Genomic DNA, 18831 nt, shown 5'->3' with positions numbered 1-18831 from the left:
GTTTCGTCTTAAATAACGCGTCACACACATGAAACCATACAGCGGCACTGCTAAGGCAGAAGTATCTGATAATCTTCAAGCACAAAACGCCGCAGCAGGCTATTGCTTCTTTCCGAGAATAAATTTCTCATTACCGGCACGGTTTAAATTCACTGAACGTTTCGCACAACGTGACATGTTTTCAACGAAAAGCGTGAGAAAAACGAGCAATGTAGTTACAGAAACACATAAATTTTGCTGTTTATTTTCTGCACACTAGGGAGCTGGACCAATTTCAGACCACCTGTGCGCTATTAATTAAGAGTAATTAAAAACTCTGAGAGATGGGCCAAAGTCAAACATTTTTGTACCGTGACGCGGGGCAGCCGTGTGAACCAGTGAACTTCACAACGACTCTCTTATCTCTAGATAACACTTTTATCTTCTCTCAAAGAAATACTGGTCATTCAGGCGCCGTCGCCAAGGCCACATCGCAACTGCGTCACGATCACACGTGGGATTACGTGGAGAACGCAGGAAACAAAAAACAGAGTTCGCTGGAGTGACGGACTAAACATTTTTTGTCAAACCTGTAATTTCATCCTTTTAACGCCAAATTTATTCATTTGGTTGCTCACTTCGAGTTAATGAGCTTAGCTTTTTGGCATTTAGGAGGCACGTCCGTAATGTTTTCACGGACTTTACTGTATGAGGTCTTCACTACGATATAGCACAAATATTAATGCCCACCTAACGGAAAGAATTACGGCTAACTGAGTGATAACAAATACTAATACGTTCACCGAAGTATTGAAAGTTAAACACATAAACGTTCATTTTCTTGAGAAAAATTTAATTAACCAGTCATTCAGTCAGCCTGATACATGTCTACCTATTTACAAGTGGTTCCTACAGGGGATGAACTGAAATACGGGAACACCGTAAACACATTACCAGCCTAATACGACGTAGGAAAACCGTAGGCATTCTCAACAGCTTCCAGTCGTCTCGGAATGGATATGTACAGGTCTTGTATCCTTTTCGAGGGAATGTTATACCATTCTCCCCGCAAACTGTGGCAACTTCATCCTCGTGCTCAGAAAACCTGTTCTGGACGAAAAAATGGTTCAAATGGCTCTGAGCATTATGGTACTTAACTGCTGTGGTCATCAGTCCCCTAGAACTTAGTACTACTTAAACCGAACTAACCTAAGGACATCACACACATCCATGCCCGAGGCAGGATTCGAACCTGCGACCGTCGCGGTCACGCGGTTCCAGACTGAAGCGCCTAGAACCGCACGGCCACACTGGCCGGTCAAGGGGTTGCAATCGCAAGCGGCAGATTTCTACAGAGACAGTACTGAAATACTTGCGCCACAGTATAAGTGCGCAATCTGATTGGCAGTTATGAGAAAAACAGCTTAAAAATACATGAGAAAAAGTAGCACCACAGCAGTATCTTGAGAATGTCTTTATTCTATGACACGACTAGTTTCGGCGGCACATTACCGCCATCCTCAGGCCCAACCAATCCCAAAAGAGTACTCGATTTCTTTGGCGCATTTACTGTGCGATCCTTGTTACTAGCACACGTGTTAGCACTGGAGACAACACGATATCGAGTATAGACACCTTACGAAAACTAGCCCAAGTGCGCTAGCAACATGGATCCCACAGTAAATCCGCGAAGGAAATCGAATACTCTTTTGGCAGTGGTGAGGCCTGAGGATGGCGGTAATGTGCCCCCGCAACTAGTCATGAGATAAAGACATTCTCAAGATACAGCTGCGATGGTACTTTTTCTCATACATATCATTAGCTGAAGTCCCTCGTCAGTGCAATAAGATGGACATCCATGGCTTAAGAGTATTGTCTAAAATCAATATATTAAAATTTGGTTTTCCATATTGTTAATTTTTTATTTCAAAAGGTCTGTTACTTTCTGGGCAGCCCACATATCATGATCTACAAGGGTAGGTTGTAATTGCAATATCAGTTTCTAATTCCACTAGAAAATTGCTTCAATATAAAAGCCGAAATCATCGCGGAGTAAAACGAATATTTTGCTACTGGAGCGGTTATTTATCAAAATAAACAAGTGACCACGTAACTAAAGTTTTTCGGGGTGTAATTAAATCTTAATGACTATTCCTAGTATACCGTGGCGTTTTTTTGGGTTTACATTTTCGTGCCAGGTAGAATGAACAGTTTACCGACAGGTTGTACGTAAGAAACTGACACGACTACGGAGTAGATGCGTAAGCGACAAAACAGGCAACAACCCGGTAGCCACACAAGGCGAGCCGAGCAAGTGCATCCGTCACACAATTCCTGCCCCTCCTTCGGTCAGGTACGGTGGCAGCGCTCTGAATTCCGCGCGGAGTACTTCGGCATAATTGCAGGTAGCGCAAGCCGCGGAGCTCACCCCTCGCCCAGGGCAGCGCCATGTCAGGCAGCGGAGGTCGTTCCCACTGTGGCGCGGTTTATATCCGTCAGGAATAAAAAATGCAGAAGGCGCGTGCGGCGGGAGAGAGGAGAGGAGCAGAGGGAGGTTATTTCTGTGTTCCGGCGGGCAGCGGTCGCGCGGCGAGCCCGCTACGGCAGCCGCGCAGGCGGGTCGGGTGCCGCCCGCGCCGGTCGCTGGGCCCGCGCCTGCGAACGCCACGCTTCGCTTCCGGGTACAACTTCTTCCTGAATTGAAACTCCGATCCAGTACCTGTACAAACAGAGTGCACAGTTGTTGCTGCTGTGACGACTGGGGTGCACAACAGAGCTTCCATTCGACACTTCACCGACTTTAACTGAAGATGACAATAACTAAAAAATGCACCTAGAAATACATGTTCGCAGTAGTTTGCAAGAAAACGCCGTTTTGCTTCCGGCACTTGACTTTTTAAAATTTTGTTTATATCTCCAGATGCATTACGCCTTTTTAACAAGTCATCTTCAGTGCGTGTACTGGAATATGACACGATTTTGGGTTTTCACTTATTCGTTTTCACATTCAGTTCAGAAAATATTTTATAATAAAATGAAAGTGTGTTTACAGTGAGACGTCTAATTCATTGCTTAAATGTTGTTGTTGTGGTCTTCAGTCCTGAGACTGGTTTGATGCAGCTCTCCATGCTACTCTATCCTGTGCAAGCTTCTTCATCTCCCAGTCCTACTGCAACCTACATCCTTCTGTATCTGGTTCGTGTATTCATCTCTTGGTCTCCCTCTACGATTTTTACCCTCCACGCTGCCCTCCAATACCAAATTGGTGATCCCTTGATGCCTCAGAACATGTCCTACCAACCGATCCCTTCTTCTAGTCAAGTTGTGCCACAAACTTCTCTTCTCCCCAATCCTATTCAGTACCTCCTCATTAGCTATGTGATCTACCCATCTAATCTTCAGCATTCTTCCGTAGCACCACATTTCGAAAGCTTCTATTCTCTTCTTGTCTATACTATTTATCGTCCATGTTTCACTTCAATACATGGCTACACTCCATACAAATACTTTCAGAAACGACTTTCTGACACTTAAATCTAGACTAGATGTTAACAAATTTCTCCTCTTCAGAAACGCTTTCCTTGCCATTGCCAGTCTACATTTTATATCCTCTCTACTTCGACCATCATCAGTTATTTTGCTCCCCAAATAGCAAAACTCCTTTACTACTTTAAGTGTCTCATTTCCTAATCTAATTCCCTCAGCATCACCCGACTTAATTCGACTACATTCCATTATCCTCGTTTTGCCTTTGTTGATGTTCATCTTATACCCTCCTTTCAAGACATTGTCCATTCCGTTCAACTGCTCTTCCAAGTCCTTTCATGTCTCTGACAGAATTACAATGTCATCGGCGAACCTCAAAGTTTTTATTTCTTCTCCATGGATTTTAATACCTACTCCGAATTTTTCTTTTCATCCCTTCACTGCTTGCTCAATATAGAGATTGAATAACATCGGGGAGAGGCTACAACCCTGTCTCACTCCCTTCCCAATTGCTTAAATATCATGCAGTATTCACCTATATGGAAAACCGGTTGAAGGTCTACTTTTTCGTGTAGTCTCTGTGATTTCGTAAAATAACATCCAACTGCCACTTTCGCTGTCAAGCGCGTCATTTTGTTTCTATAAGTGTGTCCATGATCCCTGTTTTTTTTTTCAGCTTATATACACGAATACTCAGTACGCAACACAGTTAAAGGGTCACCTTTTCGAAACCCCGTAATGATCTCCCATTGCAAGGCCGAAGTTTAATGTTTGGTTCAAAGGTGCCTATAGCTTTCCTCTGTAACGGTGCATAAGCGACACCCTCACGCTTGGCGACGATTCAGGTAGCACGTTGTCGTCACATGCGAAAACAAAGGCCAGAACTTGAAGTTCATTTCAGGTGTATGGTGGGTTAAGTATGTCACTTTGAAACCACATTTCACCAAATTGAGTCCATTGCCACCTTGGACGTCTCACACGATGAGAAGGTCGTCACACACCCGCTTATACACAGTTCGCCCCTTCGCTTGACGCCTCTGCGATGGAGGTCAGAACAGTGACGACCAGCGTTAAAATCACGCGGTTTTCTTATAGATGGCCGAGGAAAGCATTTCAGATACAGTGCCGCTCAGTACCGAACGAAAGGGCTTCAGCGGAGTGGTATAAAGGGCGTCAATGAAATTATCAATTTCCTTGGGACGTTCATCCCCCACATTTCGCATCCGAAAACTACAGTTCGCAGTGCGGTGAGCGACAGGACGACGTTCTTGATAACCTTTGACACTGCTGGCAGCCGCCGGACCGTTCAGCCCTTCTCTAAAGGCATCACCGCTGAAATTGATCGCACCCTTTTAGAGTGTAATGCCATCACAATTTTTGATCTGGTGTACAGGGTGAAACCACCAGATACCGTTCAAAACCATTCAACGAAATTTGTACGAGATGCAAAGCAGCAAAGGGCGCTCATGTTTTATCAGCCCTGCTGGGGCAGGATCGCGGGGTGGTTGGTGGCGGGGAGGGGAGGGGGGTTGATAAAACGGCAAAGGGTCCCTTAAGATTCTCCAGGACGACAACACCCTCAGTGACACCTGTACTACTAAGCAGGGCTCTTTAAAACTGTAAACATGTACAAAGACAGCCATTTACTGGTTACTAAGCTCTGCCGTGACAAGTACACATCTGACATTTGCATGTGGCCAGCAGGTGGCTGCATTCGCACCACACTCCAAAGGGGTCGATCGTGTCCAGTGGCGCTGCCGGTTCACGATGTCCTTAGAGGAACTTGGAATCGTCCGGGGGTGTCAGCAGTACTGAAGGTTGATAAGAACGTCGGTCGTCCTGTTGCTCACTGCACTACGAACTGTCGTTTTCGACTTCGAAATGTGCGGGAAGGAGTGGTTCCACTGACGACATTCATGCCACCCCATGAGGGCTTTTCGCGTCGATTCTGAGCAGCGGTGTGTCCGGAATGTCTTCATCGGCCATTCAATACGAAAACCGCGACTTCAACGCTGAGCGTCGCGGTTATGACCTCCGTCACATATGTCAAGAGAAGGGGTGAAATAAGGATAAGATGGGATGTGACGATCTTCCCATCGTGTGACACGTCCACCCGTCGTGCGACACGTCTACTGCGGCGCTGGGCAAAATTTTGGTGAATTAATCCACCTCACACGTCATATGAACTTCTGGGATCTGGCTTGTTTTTTTTCCGCATGTGTCGAAACCTCGCTCCTTGAAGCGTCGCCGAGCCCAAGGTCCTCGAGTCAAATTTCAAACTTCTGATTCGCAATGGGAGACAATTACGCGGTTTTGAAAAGTGTGTGTGTGTGTGTGTGTGCGTGTGTGTGTGCGTGTGTGTGTGCGTGTGTGTGTGCGTGTGTGTGTGCGTGTGTGTGTGCGTGTGTGTGTGCGTGTGTGTGTGCGTGTGTGTGTGCGTGTGTGTGTGCGCGCGCGCGCGCGAATAGTTATTTTTAACTAAGGAGAGGAATAAGATTTGTCATCACATATTGGGATATTTACTATTAAAAACAGACTTGATCACAATTTATTTAGTACGGTGACGGGTTTCGACCACTACTGTGGTCATCTTCAGACCAATGAGTATAAGCATCCTTCTGCTAGAGAAATTATTCATCTTCAGATTAATGAGTAAGAACACCCTTCTGCAAGAGAAATGATTCTCTAGCAGAAGGAGGTTCTTACTCATTGGTCTGAAGATGACCACAGTAGTGGTTGAAACCGGTCACCGTACCAAATAAATTGTGATCAAGAATGTTTGTAATAGTAAATATTTGTAACATATTGATCACTGTTACTCCCATAATGTATTCAAAAGTAATTAACATATTGGGATGCTTGTCTATTTTCTACTATGTAATCAACTGGTTATTGAATAGTAGTTTCTTTTCTGCCTTTGTTTTGCGTATGATAAAACATTTTTCTGTAAAGTTGCCAGGTGACTCATTATTTATTTTAACTATTTTCATTTATTTCTCGCTTGTAGTTAGCATGTGATTAATTTCTCTTAAAAGTTCTGTAAAAGCTAAGTTGTTTGTCCCACACTTCCAGGTTCTGATGCGTTCTTTGTAATGGGTTTTGTCGGTTTGTCCTACATATCTTCCATCACATGTATTGTTTACTGATTGGTAATACACAGCTGCTGTAAAAAATGGCCACCATAGAAAAATAGTTGCTTGCATTGTTGTTGTCTTCGGTTTGAAAATTTGTCTGATGTATTTCTCCTTGCCAGTTTATCATGTGCCAGCCTCTTCACCTCTACGTAACTTCTGCAACCTAAGTTCTTTTGAAAATGGTTACTGTCGTCAAGTCTCTATATCCAATCCCACAAAAGACTTTCCTTCATTAGGCCTATCTCATTACTCATCCGCTCTGCGCATATGATGTTCTGTGGTTCTTCTGTAGCATCACATTTCAGAAGATTCTGTTCTCTTCTTGTGTGAACTGTTTTATCGCAAACGTTTCAGTTCCATACAATGCTACAATCGAACAAATATTCTCATAAAGATTTCCTAACACTTAAAATTATATTCGATTTTAACAAATTTCTATTTTTCCGAAATGCTTTTCTTGCTGTTGGCAGTCAGCGTTTTTATATCTTTCCTACTTCGGCACCATCAGTAATTTTGTTGCCCAAATAGCAAAACTTATCTACTGCTCCAATGATTCAAGTATTTTATATTACCCTTGTTTTGTTTATCATATCTTTTCAAACGCTACTCAGTCCTTTCAACTGACTTTTCAGGTCCAATGCCGTCTGTGACAGAATTACAATTTCATCCGTAATCCTCAAAAATTTCATATCTTCATATTTCTTTACCATGAACTTCAATTCCCTTTCAAATTTCTCCTAGGTTTCCATTATTGGAAACACATTTAACAACATAAGCTACAACCCCGTCTCACAGTACTCTCAACTTCTGCTTCTCTTTCACTGCTTCGATTCATAACTGCAGTCTGGTTTCTGTAGAATTTGTAGGTAACCTTTCGCTCCGTGCACTTCATTTCTGATACTTGCCGAATTTCCAGTCAATATCGTCGAACATTTATATAAATCTACGACTATATAAACGTTAAGTTTTCCTTTCTTAAGTTTGTCTTTCGAGATAACTCGTAGGGTCATTACTGCCTGGCAGTTTTTCTACACTTCAAGAGGCCGGCGTCTACCTACCTGTAAATAATTCGTGTTACTAGTCTGCAGCGATGTCTTACTAAATTGTTGTTGTTATTGTGGTCTTCAGTCCTGATACTGGTTTGATGCACCTCTCCATGCTACTCTATCCTGTGCAAGCTTCTTCATCTCCCAGTCCTACTGCAACCTACATCCTTCTGTATCTGGTTGGTGTATTCATCTCTTGGTCTCCCTCTACGATTTTTACCCTCCACGCTGCCCTCCAATACCAAATTGGTGATCCCTTGATGCCTCAGAACATGTCCTACCAACCGATCCCTTCTTCTAGTCAAGTTGTGCCACAAACTTCTCTTCTCCCCAATCCTATTCAGTACCTCCTCATTAGTTATGTGATCTACCCATCTAATCTTCAGCATTCTTCCGTAGCACCACATTTCGAAAGCTTCTATTCTCTTCTTGGCTATACTATTTATCGTCCATGTTTCACTTCAATACATGGCTACACTCCATACAAATACTTTCAGAAACGACTTCCTGACACTTAAATTTAGACTAGATGTTAACAAATTTCTCCTCTTCAGAAACGCTTTCCTTGCCATTGCCAGTCTACATTTTATATCCTCTCTACTTCGACCATCATCAGTTATTTTGCTCCCCAAATAGCAAAACTCCTTTACTACTTTAAGTGTCTCATTTCCTAATCTAATTCCCTCAGCATCACCCGACTTAATTCGACTACATTCCATTATCCCCGTTTTGCCTTTGTTGATGTTCATCTTATACCCTCCTTTCAAGACACTGTCCATTCCGTTCAACTGCTCTTCCAAGACCTTTCATGTCTCTGACAGAATTACAATGTCATCGGCGAACCTCAAAGTTTTTATTTCTTCTCCATGGATTTTAATACCTACTCCGAATTTTTCTTTTGATCCCTTCACTGCTTGCTCAATATAGAGATTGAATAACATCGGGGAGAGGCTGCAACCCTGTCTCACTCCCTTCCCAACCACTGCTTCCCTTGGATGTCCCTCGACTCTTATAACTGCCATCTGGTTTCTGTACAAATTGTAAATAGCTTTTCGCTCCCTGTATTTTACCCCTGCCACCTTCAGAATTTGAAAGAGAGTATTCCAGTCAATATTGTCAAAAAGCTTTCTCTAAATCTACAAATGCTAGAAACGTAGGTTTGCCTTTCCTTAATCTAGCTTCTAAGATAAGTCGTAGGGTCAGTATTGCCTCACGTGTTCCAATATTTCTACGGAATCCAAACTGATCTTCCCCGAGGTCGGCTTCTACTAGTTTTTCCATTCGTCTGTAAAGAATTCGCGTTAGTATTTTGCAGCCGTGACTTATTAAACTGATAGATGGGTAATTTTCACATCTGTCAACACCTGTTTCTGTTATATTCACACCTGTAAGCATCTACCTTCCTACGAATCGGAATTATTACATTCTTCTTGACGTTTGAGTGTATTTCTTTTGTCTCATATCTTGCATAGCAAGTGGAATAATTTCCTCATGTCTGGCTCTCTCAAGGATGTCAACAATTCTCGAAAATAATGTCTATTCCAACGGTTTAGTTGCGCGTTATATGTACAATAACAAAAAGATTAGCATATGCACTAACTGCTACAAGCACAAAAAGCAACAAATGCGTCTAAACAGATCCACAATCATAAGATTTGGTTAATGATCCAGGTAAATTTTGCTACCGAGAACAATGTTTAAAAGTTGTACGCGGACTTAATATGCCGTTTTACACTTCGTGTGTAGTTACCAACAGGAGGGGGTACGACGTCAAGCTGATTATTGACTACACTCCTATTAAAAAACTGCATACACTTTTCCAAAAATACTCGTGTCCTACAACCACAGATACTTAAGGGGCGTGCTCACACCAGAGACGGAATTTATGAGGCAGTTCCAGTTATGCCTCAGTGACTGAAAGTTCCGAAATACTGTCCCTCACTTCTGGCCATTGATTCTTTCAATGACGCATTATCTTGTGCTTCAATAGCCAGGACACGGGGTGCAGAACGGACATTCCCTCGTGCTACAGTAGATACTGGGCACACTACTTTGGTTGCTTCATTCACTGATACGTTGAACGGAATTACCACATTCTCAGATACTCCTGCCTCCGTAGATTGAGGAGGCAGTCCAAGATGTCGTGGGGTATTTCTTTGCCGATTATATGCACTGGGTGGTTTGGAGGGCACTAGCGAGTTAGAACAGAGGAGTAATCTAGTTGCTAGAATACATTTCCTCCAATTCCATCAGTGTACACAAGCTTCACTATTCGTTTTCTTTTCATTTTGATAATAGCCGTGGTTGAAAACCCTAAACTCCACAAGAATGCATCGGATCAATACAGATAAACACTATGTCCAGGAAAAACAGGAACCGAACCTCATTACTAAAGGATGAACAAAAGAACGCGTGAAAATGGATGACATTAACAATGTTCTGACTGCTGATTATATTAGGATAATTTGTGGCGTAAAGATCTATCAGAGAAAGCAACGAGCAGTGTTGGTCAAGTCATAGAGCATAAGGATATGACATCCAAGCGTCGAAAAGCGTGTCCTCCTTAGCTCCACGGCAAACGCAGTTTATCTCCTAAGCAAATCGACACATTCCTTGGGCCGTAAGCAATAGGGAGAATGTAGCCAGGCTAGGTTGGATTAATCAAGATATCAGTTGGTATAAACTGATAGCATGCAGTCTCCACGACACCATTTGAGAGCAATCCTATGTACAAGATGGTGGTTGCTCTGTATAAGTATATGGTTTATTTCCTGCACCAGTAACTGAGTGTAAAGCACTATACGGGGCTGCTACGTAAGTTTCTGAACTCGCTTACATATTCAATGTGTCGTATTAAAGGTAGCATTTGCCGTCACAACAAATGCCTCGCACCGCTAGACCACGATCGTTCCCAGCGAGTTAGATTAGCACGGTGAACAGTTTCGGTGAATTTCGGCAACCTGGATCGGCAGGAATACATGCAAGCATATTCGATAATCAATTTGTGGCCCAAATTATTCACAAGTGACCACCACGTAATTACTGGTAACTGTCGAGACGGCATGGACGAACATACTCCGAAATTCCACAGAGTACCAATGTCCAGGCTGCATATTTATTGCATGAGCTGCCTGTTACATAGTTGCACCGAAGTTCCCACTCGAATGACAGTTTTTTCCTACATTTCGTATTACAAAAGATGTCCTTTTTTTCTTCATTACAGTCCTCCCTAAAACTAAATGGCGAGTATAAAAAGCCTTGGGGAAGATAAACGGGCAGCGCAAATCGATTTACCTCAATTGTTGGTAGGAACGAACATTTTAGTGTCACAATACTCCAGAGAATGACAATTAATGAAAAACTAAAGAACTTCATTGATGTGGACGTTGAGAGTAAAAGCTACTGATTATATTCGACCGCCTCCTTATTCGTAACGAAGATGCCGGAAGAATGTTTAATCCCTTCTTCCGATACTGACTCCCCGAATACCCTGCCACTCTCGACGGCGAAGGAAGCCAAAGCAATGTGCTTAAAGACAAAGGCGTTGTTCACTGGCAGCATTCCGTGAAACACTGCGTAACTCTAAAGTTCTCCGCTAAGTTATAATCACGTCCAAAGGCAATATAGCTCACAAGACGGAGAAATATTTGATCCATTTGATGCAACGCGATGAGTGTCTGCAGCTGATGCGGTGAGTGTGGACACATTTATAAACAGCTTTTCACTGTATCACTGCATTTCGTGTCTAGTACACATATCAGATACAGAAGTTTAAGATGTCCACAGTGCATTTGCGACTGTTGCCACGAATGTAGCAAATAAGTTGTTTGAAACTATATTTGATGTCTGAAAACTACAATATTACAGTTGACCAACACAGCACCACAACGGATTAAAACTCCAAAACCTTGCAGAGATGTACACGACCGAAACTGGAGAGAAGTCAACGCTTTACAGGTTAAGTGTTGGTTGTACTATGCGTGTTGTGAGTTAACACACAGTATACTCTCTTAAGATTCACCGAATATTTGCATTCTAGACGTAATTTCACGGTTTAGAAACAAATATGTTAGGTGGAGTCAGAAATAAACGTCACAAACAACAAGCTCTCATGTATTTGATGACATGTTCTGTGAGAAGCGCACAACACACCACTAAAAGAGACATGTAAGGAATCAAAAAGTTATTGTACTGAATGTTAGCACATAATTTGAGAATAAACTGAAAAAATCACTCACATAGCAATAGAAACAGCAAAATGTTTACCAGTGCACATAAGATTGTATCCAGCACAATACGAATCTAGCATTCACACCAAAAAAATTATACTGCTCAAACCTGTTGTCCAAAATGGACAGAAAAGATCTGACAAATGGTGTAACGTGTCGCATGTCGGCCACACGGAGGAGGCTATCCAGCCTTTGGCTCCCATAAGGCATTATTTTAACTTATCCTCAATCACGTTGTAAGGGTTTCCCAGGAGGAATTGTCAATATTCGTGGATATGATAGAAACGGATCATTCGAAGTAAAAATTCTAGTAAACGTGTTCGATATTGCCAAACAAATCTCTCAACTGAAGTTTTTTGCTCTCCATACTTTCAGAGAATTAGTATGGACAAAAAAACTTGTCTAACAAAGATCGGCTCTAAAATGCATACCTTAAGGAGCTATGAACACTTTTCAGTTGAAGAGAAGTGTTACACAGTAGCGTAGATGACTCTTAAGGTATGCATTTTAGTGGCCATGTTTACCAGACCGTTTGCTTCGAATGACTGTTCGTTCCAGTCATATCCCTGAACATTGGCTATTTCTCCTGGAGCACCCAGCATCTAGCAACGAGTGCAGTGTTCTAGATAGATGTAACACTGAAACCGCTAATAAGTATTGAAACGACAGTAATACAATTGATTAGTTTGTCCCCTACTTTTATATGACAGAACGAGGTAGTGCAATGATTAAAGAAATTGGACTTGCATCCACAAGAATCAGAGTTCACACTTAGTATACTCAGTGGTTTCCTAAAATCACTACAGATGAAAGCAAGTCCTATGCTTCTTTACAGAGCGTAGGGGAAAGATGCGGGAGACCCGCACCGCCGTACTAGGCAAGGTGGTTTGCCGTTGCCTTCCTCCGAACGTAATGGGGATGGATGATGATGATGTCTAGGGGCACGTGAAAATCCCTGACCCGCCAGGATTCGAACCCGGGAACCAGTGCCCGCAAAGCGAGAACGTTACCGCGCGACCACGAGCTGCGGACAGATGCAATCAATGACAGTTCCATAAATCCAACAGAGGTGATACTCCACCTTTAATGGTCTGGACGTCGACGTGGCACTAAATTGTAAACTTTCTTGTGATTCAGAACACACAGTCGGGCAAAATTCGACACTCTGCCACTGTTGGAAGAAACATTTCCATACAGACTGTCTTTCTCAAATTTCCAATCTTCAGATTGGTTCCTTGGGTACACAATCATACAAATGGGACGGACGAGTATTAAGAAAACAGCATCCGTTAACGACCACAGTTCAATTTCGCTTTGTGAAGAAGGAAGTCGTCGGCTAGAAAGTGCTCCCGTCTTTTGTCCAAATGCTTCGCGCGCTGCTGTTGCTGCTGCCGCCGCCACCGTTTAGCAGGGAGATCACGTCCTTCCAGAAGGTCGACCCCGCATCGCTAGACGCGGCACACATCCGCGTGAGGGAAACCAAGCGGCGCCGATGCGAACCCCAGACTGGCGCCGAACATTATGGAGCAGAACTAAGAACACTGTCTCGGTCACAACTACGACGCTAATACATCTGAACACAATCCAATTAAATACAACGCGGCTGTGTTGGACTCGACAGTCCATTATATGGCTCTGCGCACTACGGGACTTAACATCTATTGGTCATCAGTCCCCTAGAACTGAGAACTACTTAAACCTAACTAACCTAAGGACATCACAGAACACCCAGTCATCACGAGGCAGTCCATTATATCTGCTGACGTCTTGAAAAGCTTACAGCAGAAAATATGTCAAGTTGACTTGACAACCCTCTAGTACTGCCACGACATCGTTTAGGCTATCAAGTGTGTGTGTGTGTGTGTGTGTGTGTGTGTGAGAGAGAGAGAGAGAGAGAGAGAGAGAGAGAGGGGGGGGGGTGACATTTGCTCATCCCAAGTGAGGCATTTAAGTTTCTAGGCTTGGCAACAGTGAGGTAATTCATAAATTCCATTCTCATTGTAATGTAAGGACTTCTGCATAATTTGTTCTATATTTCTATGCAGTTCAGTCTATCGCAGTCACTTCTCCTTTCGAAAAAATTCATCTGAAGCAAAGCCGCTCAGATCTGTGACAAACATACGCAAAATAGGTTTAATCCAGCGAAAAATGGTAACAAATACACGTGTCGTGCAAAACCTACCTTCTGTTCACAGTCTCAAAGCTACTCAAGCTCACAGAAACGGTGTGAAAGAAAATCTGCCTTGGAGTGCAGTAGCCTAACATATACAGAAGAAAGGAATAAAATATGATACCGCGACCGACAATGGAGAGCACAAAAGAAGTTTATATACATAGCACCGACCAGCAAGCGTTTCATTTTTAGAGGAAATAAAACTGCTTTAGGCGCTAGCGCATGTTGTGGACTTTCTGCACAATCCAAATTGTGGAGTGATCGATAACGGTATCATACTTCCCAAAGCCTTAATTCTCAAGACACTGATAAGCTTGCATAACAGTGACATTATACACTGCTACAGCAACTATCAACTCTGCACAGATAGTTTGAATTCTTCGACACAAATAAGAAAGAGCTTACTAGACTGATACGTTTCTTCTTCTGTTAGACATCCAAGTACGAAACGTTTTCCACAATATTTCCCACTGAAGATAAATGTGGATCGAAATTTAAGGTACTCTAGCGCCAAAAGAGTTACTGAATAACTTCCAAGTACCTCCCAGTAGTTTCTACAGAGTCATCTTTCAGTTCCGACTGTGAACAGCCGTTTCCCAAAGTTGGATTTTCATGTTTTGAAGGGGAGCACATCAAAAGGTCACTGAAAATCATAAGTATTTAGAGATGGAAAAAGAGAAATTTAAATTTGTCCACAAAAACGAAGGACGTATTGTTGTGGTACCAACTCTGCTTGTATTGCAGCACTCTTTTTTTTGTTCTGTCAGATAGATTTGTACCTAAATTGGCCACTGTAAGAGCAATTAGCAACAAATACAGAGGTTCTCATGGAAGGTTCTCAAGCTTCTCTCCAACCTATGTGCTTTTGGGGCTTAAAAATACAGACAATGAAAAAAAAAAAAATACTAACAGAATAGTCCTGCTGAGAAAGTTTACAATCGGTAAAGTTATCTCGAAATTAGCGGAAACTAGGTTTTCTACATTTTATTTTTTCCAGTATTTCTGCACTGGACATCTGCTTCAATTTTAAATATGAAAATATGCTGCAGTCAATGATCGAAAATGCAAATTGCACTAATGAGAAGTGAAAAAGTTTCCAAATGACATACAGCAAAACCTCGAAGTGTATGAAACGAAACTTATTAACAGTAGGCCTATCACATATTATCAGTATTATCATATCACACAGCTTACCATCTTCCGTACTAGTTTGCACTTTTCTTAAATTAATATAATCTGTCCTTATACCATATACGGATCTGATTCCTGCGGAACATATCCTCAATTTGAATTGCAATGTGTCGATTGTGATTTATATTTCTCCGCAACAGCATCAATATGCTCACAATACGATCACTACTGATCGAAATATTGGCGGAATAGCAGTGAACTGCAGTTTTAAGAAACGAGAGAAAACCAGCAGATTCCAGTAGCTCAGTCGGCTATTACAGGTATTATTTTGATCCTTTACATAATTTCTACAAATAAAACAATATTACGGTGGAACAGAGGTGTATCAACACTTACGGCACATGTGCTTCTTCCTAACTTCGGATTCCCTTAATCGCGCTATGTAGTATCGAACTCATTTTAGTGAGAAATTAGCATTACGTTCTGCATGTATATATGTAGGAATTGTAGATCTTGCACAGGGATTCGCAAGGATCACTTGGGTAGGTGTGCAGAATTCTTTCACTATAGATGACGTTTAAAAATGTACTACTATTGGGTTATGCAGTAGGCCGACAGTATATACAAATTGCTTTAACCGTATGTTATGCATTTCCTTACAATTCAGTAGAAACCGGTACCGAAGTAAAAAACGTTCTCTATTTAATCTCGATATGCAACGTCAAATTGTAAGAGCCCTAATAAAAAATGGCAAGGGGCACATTATATACGTGACAACCAATTTTAAACTTTATTTCCAAACAGAAATGCATAACGCATGTTTCTATTTGATGCGGTTTTTTCGTCTCTTTAACCACTCGACTGTGCTGGCTGTATTTGACAACTGCAGTATATTTGTTACATACCAATCAGAAATATCAAATTTGTAACTATTGCTTGAATCTCACATCGTTAACTACGCGAATACGAGGGACACCATGATCACTTTTCTACACTGTTGTTGTGGGGTACTGTCAATAAAAACATAATACATCTGAAGTTCAAAATCAGGCACAAAAACAAAGTCGGCAACATCAAACCATACCTAGGAAACTTCTCTGTTCATTTACGGTGCTGTGAGGAAATTCACAAATTTCTACTTACAGGATCCTAATACAACGGCAGTCTCGTTTCACTACAGCTTGTCTCCATCTGTTTACAGCTACCTTACTTCAACACAAAACGCACAAAAACCTTTCAAACACTTTGCAAACACCGAACACTCCACCTGCCTGCGAGACCCTCCTCACACAAACAGACTTTTTTCCGTCAGTCAGAGAGTTTACAAACTTACGATAGCCGTGACATCTATTGTAGCTTTGAGGAAGCATGCAACTGACTGGTGTCAAGCAGTTGGCAACATTGAAAGCGTTTGGCTTACTCTAACCTCCTTGCATTGCTCTTACAGTAAAAACATCTATGGAGCGAGCATTAAAATGCGCAACGCAAAATTCTCATTGCCAATACGTAGGTTAAGTACTGCGATAGGTTCGCTCGCAAATGCTCTGCAGATTTTGAATGTCATAACTTAAATGTAGTTATACTGAGCTAAGTGAAGTCTGCGACTGTCCTTTGATTTAAAATTGCTTCAAATTTGCTGCTTCAGCCACATTTAATAGTAATAATTGCTTAATCTGGGCGCAGTACGGCATGGCAGCGATCGAAAGTAAATTTTACTGTTAAAGATGCCTGAAGCAGCAGATTGTGTTGTATATCGAATGCCATCACACGACTTGTACCGTCAGATGCCGTTCAAAAGTACCGTGGATTTTGCGCGTGATTTCCATAGACATCTTAACAATTTGCATTCTATATCTGGAATGGACCTGGCTTAATGCCTGGTTCACACATGCAACAAAAGTGTTGCCACAGCTAATGGCACAGTGCAGTTGCATGTGTGAACTTCCAGTGTTGACTGGCGCATCTTCAGATACGCAACTTAAGTTACGCCAAAAGAAGTTCAGCTTGGTTGTATTTTTTATGCAACTTTCCTTCCTCCACTGCTCCCTGGTGGCTGCATGTCGTAACACGAGTGTTCTGTCGCAGTTATCACGGAGTAATTGCTGTTGTACTCCATTCGATTTCAGTGTGTTTTCATTTCGTTAAAGAAAAAAGTCAAAACAGTGGTTGGCAGGTACCATGTCGCAGTTCCTGGAAGTACGAAAACAACAACTTACGTTAAATTTTCTTTAGCAATGTGTGTGTGTGTGTGTGTGTGTGTGTGTGAGCGCGCGCGCGCGCGCGCACTATATTTGCAAACCAACGACATAGGCCTATCCCAAAACCTTGAAAGATCTTTGGGTGATTAAATAAATAACAAATAAATAAACCTGATACGTAACCAAAAAAGTGAGGTGAAGAAAGTGGTTGTGAGATCAATAACTGTAGAAATTGTGGTTTATATGTGGGAAGTAGTCTCTGAGTGTGATGTGGCAGTTGTTAAACTAAAAATCAGATATTCGAAATGCCTAGGTCAACGTATAGAATAAGATTATAAAATACTGGAGGAGTAGCGTGTCTGCAGATAATATTTACGAAGCTGCTGGTTAGTTTCCCATAGCAGACAGCATTGTCTTCTTAGAGTGCAATTTCTTTTGCTAGTGTATTTGGAGCCCCTGATTTAAACCTGCACAAAATCTATTTTCGGATCTAACATTTGGGTTTTGGCTTCCTTGCATTTGACTCTTGTCATAGCACTAATGCCATAACCTGCAGTATAACACAAATTGTTTGGAAAATAAAGATATTATCTGTGTAACACTGTTGGACCTCAGGAAAGATTTTGATATGGACTTCCTCAATATTCTCATAAAAAAGCTCTACCACAGTGGAGTAAGAGAGAATGCTCTATGTCTAATGCAGTCATACTTGGACAATCTAAAACTGTTAGTTAACATATATAATCAAATGTCAGAATGTCTCCCAGCTGTAAAGGGCGTACCTCAAGGATCTGTTCTTGGACCTTTCCTTTTCATTATTTATATAAATGATTTACCTGCAGTTGTATTATGTGATTCAGTGCTATATGCTGATGACACAACACTCATCACATGTGATACCAATCTTGAAAATGTGCAACACAGCGTGGCAGTGGCAAAGGAGAGGTGCACTACCTGGTTTGAGGCAAACATACTGCAAAGAATGATAGTACAACTGAAGGTATTGTATTCAATCTGAATGCTTCCAGACATAATAACAAAACAGTACAATTATTAGGATTTCATATAGATCAAAAGCTCAGCTGAGATACCCACAGCAGGGAAGATATGTGGCAAACTGGTACATGTCATATATTTGATATACAAGCTGAGGAGCAGTGTCAGTAAAGAACTTCTGTTATATACATATTTTGCATTCTTCCATTCACATCTGAGTTATGGAATACTATTATGGGGCAATTCTGTAGGCTCAAAATTAGTGTTTAAATGACAAAAGAAAGCCATAAGGTGCATAGCAGGACTTTCCCCATATGAATCATGTCGAGATTATTTTAAGAAACTAAATATAATGACAGTGCCTGGCATGTATATTTACAACTGTCTTGTCTTTGTTAAAGAGAATCTGAGTAAATTTCACTTAAGGAGAACAGTTCATGACCATAACATAAGAAGTGG

General features: G+C 41.8%; 1 protein-coding gene across 1 annotated transcript in view; it reads right to left on the bottom strand.

Annotated features, from left to right (window-relative positions):
• LOC126260833 (F-actin-monooxygenase Mical) overlaps positions 1-16458 on the bottom strand; it is a 556018-nt gene extending 539560 nt beyond the window's left edge. The window contains exon 1 of the mRNA XM_049958228.1: positions 16322-16458. The gene's annotated coding sequence lies outside the window, so the exon portion shown is untranslated. The remainder of the gene's footprint in view (positions 1-16321) is intronic.
• Between the last annotated feature and the right edge of the window lie 2373 nt (positions 16459-18831).

The sequence above is a fragment of the Schistocerca nitens genome, chromosome 5 (assembly GCF_023898315.1).
Source record: "Schistocerca nitens isolate TAMUIC-IGC-003100 chromosome 5, iqSchNite1.1, whole genome shotgun sequence".
In the NCBI taxonomy this organism is placed as follows: Eukaryota; Metazoa; Arthropoda; class Insecta; order Orthoptera; family Acrididae; genus Schistocerca; species Schistocerca nitens.
This window is presented reverse-complemented; position numbering and strand designations above follow the sequence as displayed.